We start from the raw sequence: 13,281 nt of genomic DNA, 5'->3' as shown, positions 1-13,281 counted from the left end.
TCCAGATGGATCTAGGACCTGTTTTCCAGGAAGTGTGGCCCAAGGCATGCCACTATGGTGTTGAGGGGCAGAGATCTTAGCCAGGCCATGTTTATTCCATACATAGAGGGTCACAACTCATGATGCCTAGGCACAGTCCTGTTCTCTCACCTCCACAGATTGGAAAAGGGCTGATCCACTCTGTAAAGGCTTCTCCGAGAGCTCTGGCAGATGTGATTCCAGTGGACATCATGGTCAACCTCATTTTGTCTGTTGGCTGCTACACAGCAGTACATAGGTGTGACACGGATTCTTAGAGAGTACAGGGCCACATTTCTGGGCACCTCTAAGCAAGTGGATCTGGAGACAGGGTCTGTGATTGACAAGTCACCTCAGCCAATGCCTTGACCCTGATAAATGCAGATAAAGCTGCTCAGCATGAAGTTTCCAGGACAGAGATAGGCAGAGTGTCAGTAATAGTGGAAAGTGAGTTCTCTAGCATTACAAATTGATTAGCATCCAGCCAGGTGTATGCCACGGCATACATACACTTTTAGGGGAGCTCAACCCACCAGATATATCCTCAGATCTTCCTGGTGGAGAGAACTGAAATAACCCCCACGGGGTTCCTCAAAAGGCCTGCTGTGGACTCCTTTTTCCTCTGTGTGGATGGTTGAGGAATTTCCAAAGAGATGCTTGGCATTACATTTTCGGTCATTATTTGGTTACCTCTCCTTTGTAAAAATTACAGGCTGGAAATAGGGCCTCTATCAAATTCCTTTTCTCAGAGAAATTTCCGCACTAAATAAGACAGGCTTGGTCTTTTTCTGTCAGTCTATTTACTTCTAAAGGCTGAGTCAAAACATAGCATCTTCAAGACAAAGTCTTCTCTCCTTGTCTTGAGCACCACAGCAGGATGACTTCGCCTCAGGGACTTTCCCTGTCACTTTGAATACCTGCTAACAAAAAGGTTTGGCCAGTGTAGAATTAGGCTATTTACTAGGTATAAATCTGTACCCCTTTCATATAAGTTTTATCTCTTTCCATAACCAGACCATAGGAAGTGGGTCTTATCCCCTAGCTGGAAAACTATTCCCTAAGGTTAAGGATATTTGTTATTAGGAAGAAAACCAGGATTCCTGCTACTCATTTACATCAGTAATGACACCTAGGGCCAGGACCTACTTTGATATGTAAGAAATTAGCTTTTCTTTTATTCTCTGGCTCCTAACTGAAACCTATTCTATTCTAAGATTACAAACCACCTAAAGCCATGTGTATTTGTTTTTAAATCAAACAATATACATTGATAGCTCCTGTACTTTGAAAGAAACAAATGCGAGCATTCCTTTCATAATATGACTGTCCCTTTACCCTTTATATACTCCCAGCCTGGAGAGTAAATTTATTTCATGTCTATTGCAGATGCAGGTCTCCATGCAATGTATTTTGTGTGGTCTCATTATTTCCTATTTCATATTCGTTTGTTCTTGTACCTGCTTTCCTTAGTGAAGGAATTCGTCCCCACTAGAGATGCTGAGGCACAAGACGCCTGCAGCAGGTGTAGGCAGTAGGACTACTAGGATCATAGAGGAGGTACTAGAAGCTCATTTTTACTACCCAGCACTGCCAATTGCCCCCACCCACACATACACAGTCCAGTCTCCTTGTTCCCCTGTGCCAAAAGGCCCCACTCCTGGGCACCATGAACTCTCTTTGTTGCATTCTGCCTAGTCTTCTCTTTACTCACATGAATTTCCCCCAATTTTTAGCCAAAAATCAATACAAATCTACCACTGTACATCAGGTGCCCTCAACCCCTGATACTTGGGTGAAATCAGTAAGTGTGTATATATGGCAGTGCTCCAGGGGGGGTTGAATATTCGAGTCAGTGTGACTGAGTTTGTGTGACCCACTATCTATAAGGAACAGTGTCTGTGACCTCATGTCACCAGATAATGCCTCTAAGTCATGTCTCTATATGACATTGTGACTCTCACACATGACAGTGACTATGATCCATGTCTGTCTATAACAGTGTCTGTGATCAAGTGTCATACAAAACAGTGCTTCCCTTTATATATGGCCCATATATATACATATATATATTATATATGACAGTGTCTGTGACCAAGTGTCATACATGATGGTGCTTGTGACCAGTGTCTGGCTGACATTGCAATGTCCATTATTTTTATTTGAACAAAAATAACATATCTTAAGGTAATAACTAGCTTGCCGTCTACTTTTCCATTTAGAAACTGATTTTAATAATATTAAAAATATTTAAATCATTGGGCTCTTGTTTAGATAACTATGCATTTAAAAAAGTTTTGTTTTTCTAGAATCTGCCTTTCAGTCCTGCTATCGCTCTTCTACTGCAGTTATTTAAAACTACAGGGGCCAAAATAATAACACAGCAGGCAGGGTTTTTACCTTACACACGGTCGACCTGGTTCTATCCTCAGGATCCCATAAGGTCCCGAGCCTGCCAGGAGTGATTCTGAGTACAAAGCCAGGAATAACCCGTGAACATCACTGGGTTTGGCTCCAAAACAAAATATTTATTATTAAAAAATAAAATTACAGGCCAGAATGATAATACACTTAACTTTGCATGTGATTGACACAGGATTAATCCCCACCACCACATATGGTTCCCTGAGCACTGCCAATTTTGTCTCCTGAGCATAGAGCCAAAAATAAGCCCTCATCATTGCTGAGTATGATCCTAAAACAAACAAAAAAACAAACCTTAAACATGAATTTATGAAGTTGGAGAGATAGTACAGTGATAGTACTGGAGAGATGGTAAATGGTTACAGCATTTATCTTGTATACCTGAGGTTTAAGGAAGGTGAAATTCTCTGTATCTAAATTCTTTAGATCATCAAGTGAGTTATTGGAGTCAGTTATTCACCTGACTGAAAAAAATTAACAAAAAATATAACCTCCTTTATGTTTGTAACAGAATTAAAATATCACTCATGAAAGAGGCCATTGTAGACACAAATCTGTATTTTAGCTTCCAAAATATGAAAACTGCTCCATGGCACTTGATTTTCTAGAATATTCTGGAATAGCCTAGCCAGGTCAGAAGTGCTTTGAGAGGCTTACACAGGGCATGCTGTGAATGCGTGAGCAAAGAATGCTGGGCAGGAAAAGAGTCACTGCACCTAAAATAAAATTAGTTCAGTGAAAGAGAGGAGAGAGGAAATAGAGAGACAGACAAAGAAAGGAAAGAAGAGAAAGTCTGGGAAGGAGAAGAAAGAGAGATAGAGAGAAGAGAGACAAACAAACAGAAAGACAGACACTGGCTTTTGCTTTGGCAATGCTAGATGCTTCTCATCCAAAGGAGAAAGAATTTTTTTGGCATTACAGTGGAGCTAGCACTACTGCTCAGGAGCACTGTGCTGTCTTTTGGAGCAGACATTGCTCTCTCTCTTGGGAACCATGTTCTGATACTTCCTGTGTTGACTGAGCCATTTCTTTATGTTGCTGCTCAGAAGCAAGCTTTCAGCCTTTAGGAATTACTTTTTTTTTTTTTTTTTTTTTTTTGGTTTTTGGGCATTGCTCAGGGGTTATTCCTGGCTGTCTGCTCAGAAATAGCTCCTGGCAGGCACAGGGCACCATATGGGACACCAGGATTTGAACCAACCACCTTTGGTCCTGGATCGGCTGCTTGCAAGGCAAACGCCACTGTGCTATCTCTCCAGGCCCTAGGAATTACTTTTAATAGAAGCCTGAGCTACAAAAAGACCTCAGTCTATTGGTACTGGGCAGCATGCATGTTTTGGATTCATGGCCTTACACAGGCCAGGCTGTACTACTTGTTCTGTTTACCTGTCCACAAGAAACCAGATCTTAGTCTACCTCATGGTTTTTGTCTGCTCACTCATTTGACACAACTATTTAAGCATTTTTTTTGACGGGATCAACTCCTGCTCCAATTTCATCACCAGCACCAAAAATGGTCCCTCAGCACCATCAGAAGTGACCCCTGCCCCCATTGGGTGAGACCCAACTCTTTCTCCAAGATAAAATATTGGGACTGGAAATATTAGGTATGCTTGGGCACGCCTGACCATACATGGGAACCAAGCAGTACTCGGGCTCCAAGGTAGGGTTGTGCCTGCAGACTTCATTCTTGACTGCACTCAGGTGGCCCTTCACAATTCTATCTATTCTATCCTCAGGTATGCAGGTCATGGCTACCTTAGAGAAAGTCCCCCTGGAGCGAGCTTTCAGGATACCTAACGCCAACTTTGCCAGCAGCACCTTGTCCATGGAGTACTGGAATGCTGTCAGCCACAGGGGTCCCGCAGCCATTTATGACCTGTTCCTGGTGCTCACAGGCCGGAAGCCCCAGTAAGTGGCCACTATCTTGCATGGGCACACTGTCTACGGGCAGAGACATTTGGGATAACTTGGACCAAGCAGGGCAGCTTCACAGGATCCCGCTTCAAGCCTGCCTAGTGCTTGATGTCACCCAGGGTCTGTGATCTCTGCAGAGCAATGATGTGCAGTGTCTGAATTTTATGGGCTCTTGCTGTACCTGAGAATTTCTATAATCCCAGTTTACAAAAATAAAATGAGGTTAAGAAACAGGGTGGATGCCTGAGCTTGCTGAACTAGCACCTGTGCCCTGTCTGCCCAGGTCTGTAGGAACACTCATGATTTCTTGTCCCCTGCCTGGAACCAGTATATAAAATATACTGGTTATATTTATATAAAATATAAAAATGTTAAGTCCTATGACCCAAGGTCACATATGGGTGGCACTGTACGTGCTAGACATCTGATAATTGTCCCAGTGTGCATCTAAGGGGACAGAAGTTGGACATCAGTGCTTCTTGTCCCAAATACTTGAAGACCTGATACCAGCTCCCACAGAACCAGGGACTGTGAGTGAGATGATGATTCCTATGCTGGGACCAGTGTTGAGGGCTGAGTGGAGACCTGTGAGCAGGGCTATGTTGGGGCTGAGTTCACAGCAATGATTGACTTAAAGTGGAAGTCTAGTGATATTTCATTAGTTGCACTAGGGTGTGAATAGTGCCCAGTGTCCTTGTATTGTGTAGTTTGTCTTTTGTTCTGTGGTCCTACAGAGGCCCAAACTGGTAAGGAGTTGGCTCCCATTGCTGCCTCATAGTTACCTGAAGCTCATGAATCGCCTTCTGAGAACACTTGACTTGCAGGAGTACTTTTTGAACTGCAGCTGGGAGTGAAGCATGAACAACACAGAGATGCTCATGGCAGAGTTGGGACCCGAGGACCAACAAGTAAGTGCAAACCATGGGTGGGATACTCAAGAAGATCCCAAGTCTTTACATACCATTTAGAAAGTGGCCTGGTCATGGGGAGGGAATGCCTCCCACTGCTTACCTGCATACAAAGGCTGTGCCTGTCCTTCCCCACAGCATATATCAGGCAGCAAACTGGATGCCATTGCACCCCCTCTGTCATCTGGCATCACTAAGAGTCTTTACAGCTCATAACACCTTGCCCCTCACTCTTTGGTTGGGGAGGAAGATGAATGCAGCCCCTAACGAGGCTTTCCCTGCCTTCTCAGAGATTTCACTGGATAGTTTATACTATTCACTTCACTTTTGCTAATATGTACATCAACCTTAATTTTCCCACTGGCTTATTTCCATGGTAAGACCCAGAATTGTAGGTGCACATGTTTCATCTGTATTGTGATATCCCTGAGCTCATTGGCAGTTGGTTTTTTGCTCTCAGAACTGGAGTTTAGTTTGCATGGTACATGACATCACTAAATATAAGCCCTGTACTGATGTCACTCAGTTTCCCTTAGAACAGTACCCTAGAGGCACCTGATCACCTTCCAGTGTCATGCAGTTGCTGGCTTTAGACTTCCATAGACTTTCATAGTTGCTAGTGTGTCCTTCATCAGGGACAGGTGGTCTGTTCTCTCACTATTGTTGCAGCTGTTGCAGTGAACACAGGTCCAATTAATGGTTCCTAATGTGTTTTTCCTGCTCTCAAATAAATGCCCAAAATTGTTGGACTCCATTTTTACTTTTGAATCAGGGTTGCAGGAGACAGTCCTTGGGCACCCTTTTCCATGATGGTTGCACCAGTTTACATTATCACTAATAGGACACACCAATATTGTACATGGGTGAAACAATATATTATATGATTTGGTCTCCAAGTATTGTCCCATTTAAGTTTTTTTTATTGGAGGGGTCAGAGAGGGTTAGTGTCACACACAACAGTGCTCTGAGAACCATTTGATGTTCAATCAGGGGATTAAACTCTGTTGTCTTCAATGCAAACACTTTAGTTACCTGTTCCCTACAAAAAATATCCTTTGCCTAAACTTGATTCCCTTCATTTTCACACAAGACTTCCTAAAGGTGAAGTGTTTGTCTGATACAAGCTTAAGTGGCACTTACTGAAATAACCATTCAAGCATATTTTGCAGGGGACCAGCCTGTCTTGCACATGGATTGTTCCTCATGTGGGTAGATGCTACCCAAATGGATGAGTTGGCCATCCAAGAGTGTCTGCTGGACATGGACAGCCTAGTCTTGTCTTTTAGGTATTTAACTTTGTTTTTATTGGTTTGGGGGCCACATCCGGCAGCGCTCGGGGGTTACTCCTGGCTCTATGCTCAGAAATTGCTCCTGGCAGGCTTGGGGGACCATATGGAATGCTGAGATTTGAACCACCGTCCTTCTGCATGCAAGGCAAATGCCCTACCTTTATGCCATCTCTTTGGCCCTTAGGTATTTAACTTTGATGTGAGCCAGCTGAACTGGCTGGAATATGCTGAAAACTAAATTCATGGAGTGAAGCAATACTTATTGAAAGAGGATATGTCTAGAATCCCCAAAGTCAAAGAACAATTGAAAAAGTGAGTACTATTGACAGTGTTTGTGGAGGATTTACCATGTGGCTGGTTTTATATTCAACAGGAAGTAAGGAGTGGCATTAAGGGCACATGTGTGCACTGTCCATGTGTCATGATGTCATGGATATATCCTTAGGGGCAGGTATTTTTTATATCAAAAGAGTTAATGCAGCTCAAAGCAGGCAACTCCAGGGCTCAGATATGAATAAAGTTGCTTATCATCACAGTTCTGTGGTAGCAAAATGCAAAGAACAGGAAAGACTTTAACTGTATGACACCATGTGTGCACAGATTTATTCACTCTTCCAATACTTCAAATGTATGAAAGCCCTTTCCCTCATCATTAGTCCTGAGGAAGCACAATGGTAAATGTTGGATACTTAGAGGAAGGGCAATAAGCTTCATATGGATTTTGGAATTGAGAGTCGGGGCCGGGAAGGTGGCGCTAGAGGTTAGGTGTCTGCCTTGCAAGCGCTAGCATAGGACGGACTGCAGTTCGATCCCCCAGCGTCCCATATGGTCCCCCCAAGCCAGGGGCGATTTCTGAGCACATAGCCAGGAGTAACTCCTGAGCGTCAAATGGGTGTGGCCCAAAAACCAAAAAAAGAAAAAAAAGAAAAATCTTGGAATTGAGAGTCTGGGAACCAGAACTGAGAGTCTGCACTACCAGATATGTTCCCTATCACATGTATTATGGAGATAATCTGCATAACATAAATAGTAGAGGAACTCTCAGCAGCAGGCTAAGATCTTTAGCACTTTTAAAATTTTAGTAAAGGTGGCCCCCAGGGGCCAGTTGGAGCCATGTAACAATGATGACAATAAAACACCCTGCTGTGTTAAAAAAGATTTTAGTAAAGGTAAGAAAGAGGAAGGGACTTGTTGGAAGAGCAACATGAAAGAGAAGGAAGGAAGGAAGGAAGGAAGGAAGGAAGGAAGGAAGGAAGGAAGGAAGGAAGGAAGGAAGGAAGGAAGGAAGCTGAATATTCAGACGGTATTTTCTGGTAATAGAAGGTGGGAAAAAGTAGGTACTGCCTGCTTGTCACTAAAAGGGCAAGACTCCTCCTTATGCTGGCCATATCTGTTCCTAGGCTCCGGAAAATGCAGTACCTCTTCAACACGGCCCTCATCCTTCTCACCTGGTACTTTCTCACCACACACTCCCAGGTAGTGATAAACACCTGGTTCTTTCTTGTAAACTTCAGCTACGAGCTTCTCGCCTACTTAAGGGAATCTTGTCCATTCAAGATCTAAGTGGCTCTGACAGTGTCTCCTTTTTATCTGCCATTCTGATACCTTTCCATCAGCAAACTAAACCATGGCTGTTCACCTGGCCCAAAGTTGTTCACACATTCACACCTGATTCTTCACTCTCTTCATATTTAGCTCCTAAGAAAGATGCATTCTAGGAAAAGCCAACACAATTCAGGCAGATCTATTGCAGAGGGTCCTATTCAAGGCACACAAAAGAATGTCTTGACTCCTAGAAGCTCTGAGGAGGGAGATAGCAAAATGGGTTCACACTGAGCAGACCCCACATATTCCACATTCCAATCTGCCTCCTCACCAGATGTAAATACTGTTTTTAGTCAAAAGTTTTTAAATTAAACTTGGTGTAACTTGAGAATCCTTGTGCCCCAAAATTCCTTGCAAACCTCAAGGGTTTCCTTTTTATTCATGAAGTCATTGGCCTTTCATTCTTTGCTATTCCAAGAAGATGCATCTCAGCTTGAAGTACAATCCCCACAGAAGAAAGCAAAAATAAAGAAAATTGTTTTTAATATTTCTCTAAAGATGAATGGTTTCTTTTAGGTGATCAGTGTATTTGTCAACACTAATTATTCCAGCCACTTGGGTTAAGACCTGAGAGAATAGGCACAGGAAGTAACTCTTATAAAGTGTTGCCTTGGGGGCTGGGAAGGTGGCGCTACAGGTTAGGTGTCTGCCTTGCAAGCGGATGGACCGAGGTTCAATCATCTGGTGTCCCATATGGTCCCCCCAAGCCAAGGGCGATTTCTGAGTGCATAGCCAGGAGTAACCCCTAAGCGTCAAACAGGTGTGGCCCAAAAAAAAAAAAGTGTTGCCTTGTCAAAAAGTATTTTATGGATAATGCAAAGCAAGTGGTAGAAACCATAGAACTGTCAGCCAACTTTCTCCTATTTGCATAACGTTTGATATTAAAACAAAATATTCAAACTTAACATCTAGGGCTCTCAACTAAAAATGATTTAACACAAATATTAGAAATTTAGACAGGAATTGAGTTTCTCTTCACGCTTTATCTGCAATCACTACTGCTATTCAGAAATGAGGGCTTCAGGCTTTTGTAAAAGTTCCTTCCCAAAATGTCTTGAGATCTATCTGCACTCCAGAGGGCACTTGAGGGGACCTCTATGTTCTGTGAACTCTTTGTGAAGGTAGAAAATACAGCTCTGAAACAAAGCAAACAATGAAGTTGGGACCAATATATTTTTAGTTATGCTGATTATGAAAATAAGAAATCAAAGTCTGTTTGTCCCTGAAACTGAATAAAGACATTATTCCAAAGATATACTGAATCAGGTCAATAAATTCGGTGGGGAGCTAATTTTAAATGCAAATGTGTATTGTTTTCCTATCTCAGTGTTGTGCCTGTACCTGAGTTAGACTCCTCCCTCTGCCAAAAAGCAAAAGTCTCCTTTTCTTGGGCCTGAACAGTAGGACATTTGCCTTGCATGCCGCTGACCCAGGACTAGCCTAGGTTTGATATCTGGCATCTCTTATGGTCCCCAAAACCAGTAGCAATTTCTGAGTGCATATACCCAGGAGTAACCCCTGAGCATCACCGGGTGCGGCCCAAAAACAAAACAAAAAACAAAAAAACAAAACAAAAAAAGCACAACAAAAACTCCTCTTCACAAAATTCCAGCAGTGAAGTTGAGCTAAGGCACAAAGATGCACAGACCTCTCTCTGTGGAGAATGGCATTGCAATCTGTGGCACTTATAGAATGTCACTGAGTCCTCTTGGGGTAGTAAAACAATTCAATGCCTTCCACAGCAGCTTCAGTGGCGTCCACGTGACAGTGAAAGCCATGATCCTGGACCTGAGGCAACAACTTCAAGAAAGTCAGTCTCCTGAAGCAGTCACAGGCAGTCCCGGAGCAAAGAAATATTCCGCACACTATGTACTGCTTCTGGGAACAACGATGATGATTGATATCTGTTTGTTTGTTATTCTTTTTTATAATATCTTTATTTAAACACCTTAATTACAAATATTATTGTAGTTGGGTTTCAGTCATGTAAGGAAAAACCCTTCCCCTTTGCAACATTTTCATGACCAATGTCTCAAATCTCTCTCCTCCCAAACCCCCTGCCTGTACTCAAGAAGACTTTCTACATCCCTCATTCATTCACATTGTTATGATAGTTCTCAGTGTAGTTCTTTCTCTAACTGCACTCACCACTCTTTGTGGTGAGCTTCATGTCATGAGTTGTACCTTCCAGTCCTCATCTCATTGGTTTCTGAGAATTATTGCAAAAATGTCTTTTATTTTTTCTTAAAACCCATAGATGAGTGAGATATTTTGCGTCTATCTCTCTCCCTCTGACTTATATCACTCAGCATAATAAATTCCATGTACATCCATGTATAGGAAAATTTCATGACTTCATCTCTCCTGACAGATGCATAATATTCTAGTGTATATGTACCAAAGTTTCTTTAGCCATTTATCTGTTGAAAGGCAGCTTGGTTGTTTACAGAGTCTGGCTATTGTAAATAGCACTACAATGAATATAGGTGTGAGGAAGGGATTTTCGTATTGTATTTTTGTGTTCCTAGGGCATATCCCTAGGAGTGGTATAAATGAATTGCATGGAATCTCAGTTTCCAATATTTGGAGGAATCTCCATATTGCTTTCCATAAAGGTTAGACTAGACGGCATTCCCACCAGCAGTGAATGAGAGTTCCTTTTTCTTAAGATCCCTGCTATTGTTCTCATTATTCATGATGTGGACCAATTTTTGTGGCGTGAGATAGTACCTCATAATTGTTTTGATTTGCATCTCCCTGATGATTAGTGATGTGGAGCATTTTTTCATGCATCTTTTGGCCATTTGTCTTTCTTTTTTGCCAAAGTGTCTGTCCATTTCCTCTCCCCAGTTTGTGATGTGATTAGATGCTTTTTTTCTTGTAAAGATCTGTCAGTGCCTTCTGTATTTTGGATATTAGCTCCTTATCTAATGGGTATTGGGTGAATAGTTTCTGCCACTTAGTTGTTAGCTCTTGTATTCTGGGCATTCTTTCCTTTGAGGTGCAGAAGCTTCTCAAATTAATATATTCCCATCTGTTTATCTCTGCTTCCATTTGTTTGGAGAATTCTGTTTCCTCCTTAAAGATGCTGTTAGTCTCAATGTCATGGACTGTTTTACCTATCTGTTGTTCTAAATACTTCTGGTTTCAGGACTGATATAAAAAATTTTTAATCCATTTGGATTTTACCTTCATACATGTTGTTAGCTGGGGTTCTGAGTTTGCTTTTTTGCAAGTATCTAACCAGTTGTGCCAATACCACTTCTTGAAGAGGCTTTCTTTGCTCTACTTAGGATTTCTTGCCCCTTTATCAAAAATCAGGTGATTTTATGTCTGGGGAACATTCTCTGAGTACTCAAACCTATTCCACTGATCTAAGGGTCTGTCTTTATTCCAATACCATGCTGTTTTAATAACTATTGATTTGTAATACAGTTTAAAGTTGGGGAAAGTTATGCCTTTTATATTCTTTTTCCCAATGATTGCTTTAGATATTTGAGGGTGTTTATTGTTCCAATGAATTTCAAAAATGTTTGATCCACTTCTTTGAAGAATGTCATGGATTTTTATAGAAAAATCATATTAAATCTGTACAATGCTTTGGGGAGTATTGCCACTTTAATGATGCTAATCCTGCCAATCCATGAGCAGAATATTTGTTTCCATTTCCGCGTGTTTTCTTTTATTTCTTGGAGCAGGGTTTTATAGTATTCTTTGTATAGATCCTTCACATCTTTGATCAAGTTGACTCCAATATATTTGAGTTTGTATGACACTAATGTGAATGGGGTTGTTTTCTTATTTTTTTTTATTTTTATTTTTTTTTAATTTTTTTTGGTTTTTGGGCCACACCCGTTTGACGCTCAGGGGTTACTCCTGGCTATGTGCTCAGAAATCGCCCCTGGCTTGGGGGGACCATATGGGATGCCGGGGGATCGAACCGCAGTCCGTTCCTTGGTAGCGCTTACAAGGCAGACACCTTATCTCCAGCGCCACCTTCCCGGCCCCGGGGTTGTTTTCTTAATGTCCATTTCTTCCTTATATTTATTGGTATAAAAATGCCATTGATTTTTGGATGTTAATTTTGTAATCTGCCACATTGCTATAGTAATCTATTGTTTCTAGAAGCTTTTTGGTAGTCTTTAGGGTTTTCTAAGTAGAGTATCATGTCATCTGCAAACAGTGAGAGCTTGACTTCTTTCCTATTTGGATTCCCTTGATAACTTTTTCTTGCCTAATCGCTATAGCGAGTACATCCAGTGCTATGTTGAAATGTAATGGTGAGAGAGGACAGCCTTATATTGTACCAGCATTTAGAGGAAAGGTTTTTAGTTTTTCTCCATTGTGGTTAAATTTGTCAATGATTTGTGGTAGATGGCCTTACTATATTGAGAAAGGATCCTTTCATTACCATCTTGCTGAGAGTTTTTATCAAAATGTATATTGGACCTTATCAAATGCTTTCTTTGTGTCTATTGATATGATCATGTAGTTTTTATTTTTCTTGTTGTTGAAGTTGTGTACTATGTTGATAAATTTATGGATGTTAAACAATCCTTGCATTCCTGTTATGAAACCTACTTGATTTTAGTGAATGACCTTCTTGATGAGGCATTGGATTCTATTTGCCAGAATTTTATTGAGGATCTTTAAATTTGTGTTTATCAGGGAAATTAGTCTGTAATTTTCTTTTTTTTTTGGGAGCAGCTCTGTTTGGTTTTGCTATCAAGGTGAGGTTGGCTTCATAAAAACTATTTGGAAGTGTTACGTTTTTTCAGTTTCATGAAAAAGGCTGGCCATGATTGGCAGTAGTTCCTCTTGAAAAATTTGAAAGAATTCACTAGTGAATCCATCTGGGCCTGGGCTTTTGTTTTGGGCAGATATTTAATTACCGTTTTAATATCCTCAACAGTGATGGGATGTTTAGATATGCTACATCTTCCTTATTCTGCCATGAAAGATTATAAGAGTCTAGGTTGTCATATTTAGTGGCATAGGACTTTTCAAAGTAGTCTATGACTACCCTTGGAATCTCTGCAATACCTGTGGTTATCTCCCCCCTTTTCCTTTCTAATACATGTTATCAAATTTCTCTCTCTCTTCTTTGTGAGTTTTGCCAATGGTCT

General features: G+C 41.3%; 1 pseudogene; it reads left to right on the top strand.

Moving 5' to 3' along the window:
- LOC126022010 (fatty acyl-CoA reductase 2-like) overlaps positions 1 to 8,113 on the top strand; it is a 94,436-nt pseudogene extending 86,323 nt beyond the window's left edge.
- The last annotated feature ends 5,168 nt before the right edge of the window (positions 8,114 to 13,281 follow it).

Source organism: Suncus etruscus, chromosome 11, assembly GCF_024139225.1.
Source record: "Suncus etruscus isolate mSunEtr1 chromosome 11, mSunEtr1.pri.cur, whole genome shotgun sequence".
Lineage (NCBI taxonomy): Eukaryota > Metazoa > Chordata > Mammalia > Eulipotyphla > Soricidae > Suncus > Suncus etruscus.
The sequence above is the reverse complement of the archived record's forward strand: the minus strand, read 5'-3'. Positions and strand labels throughout refer to the sequence as shown.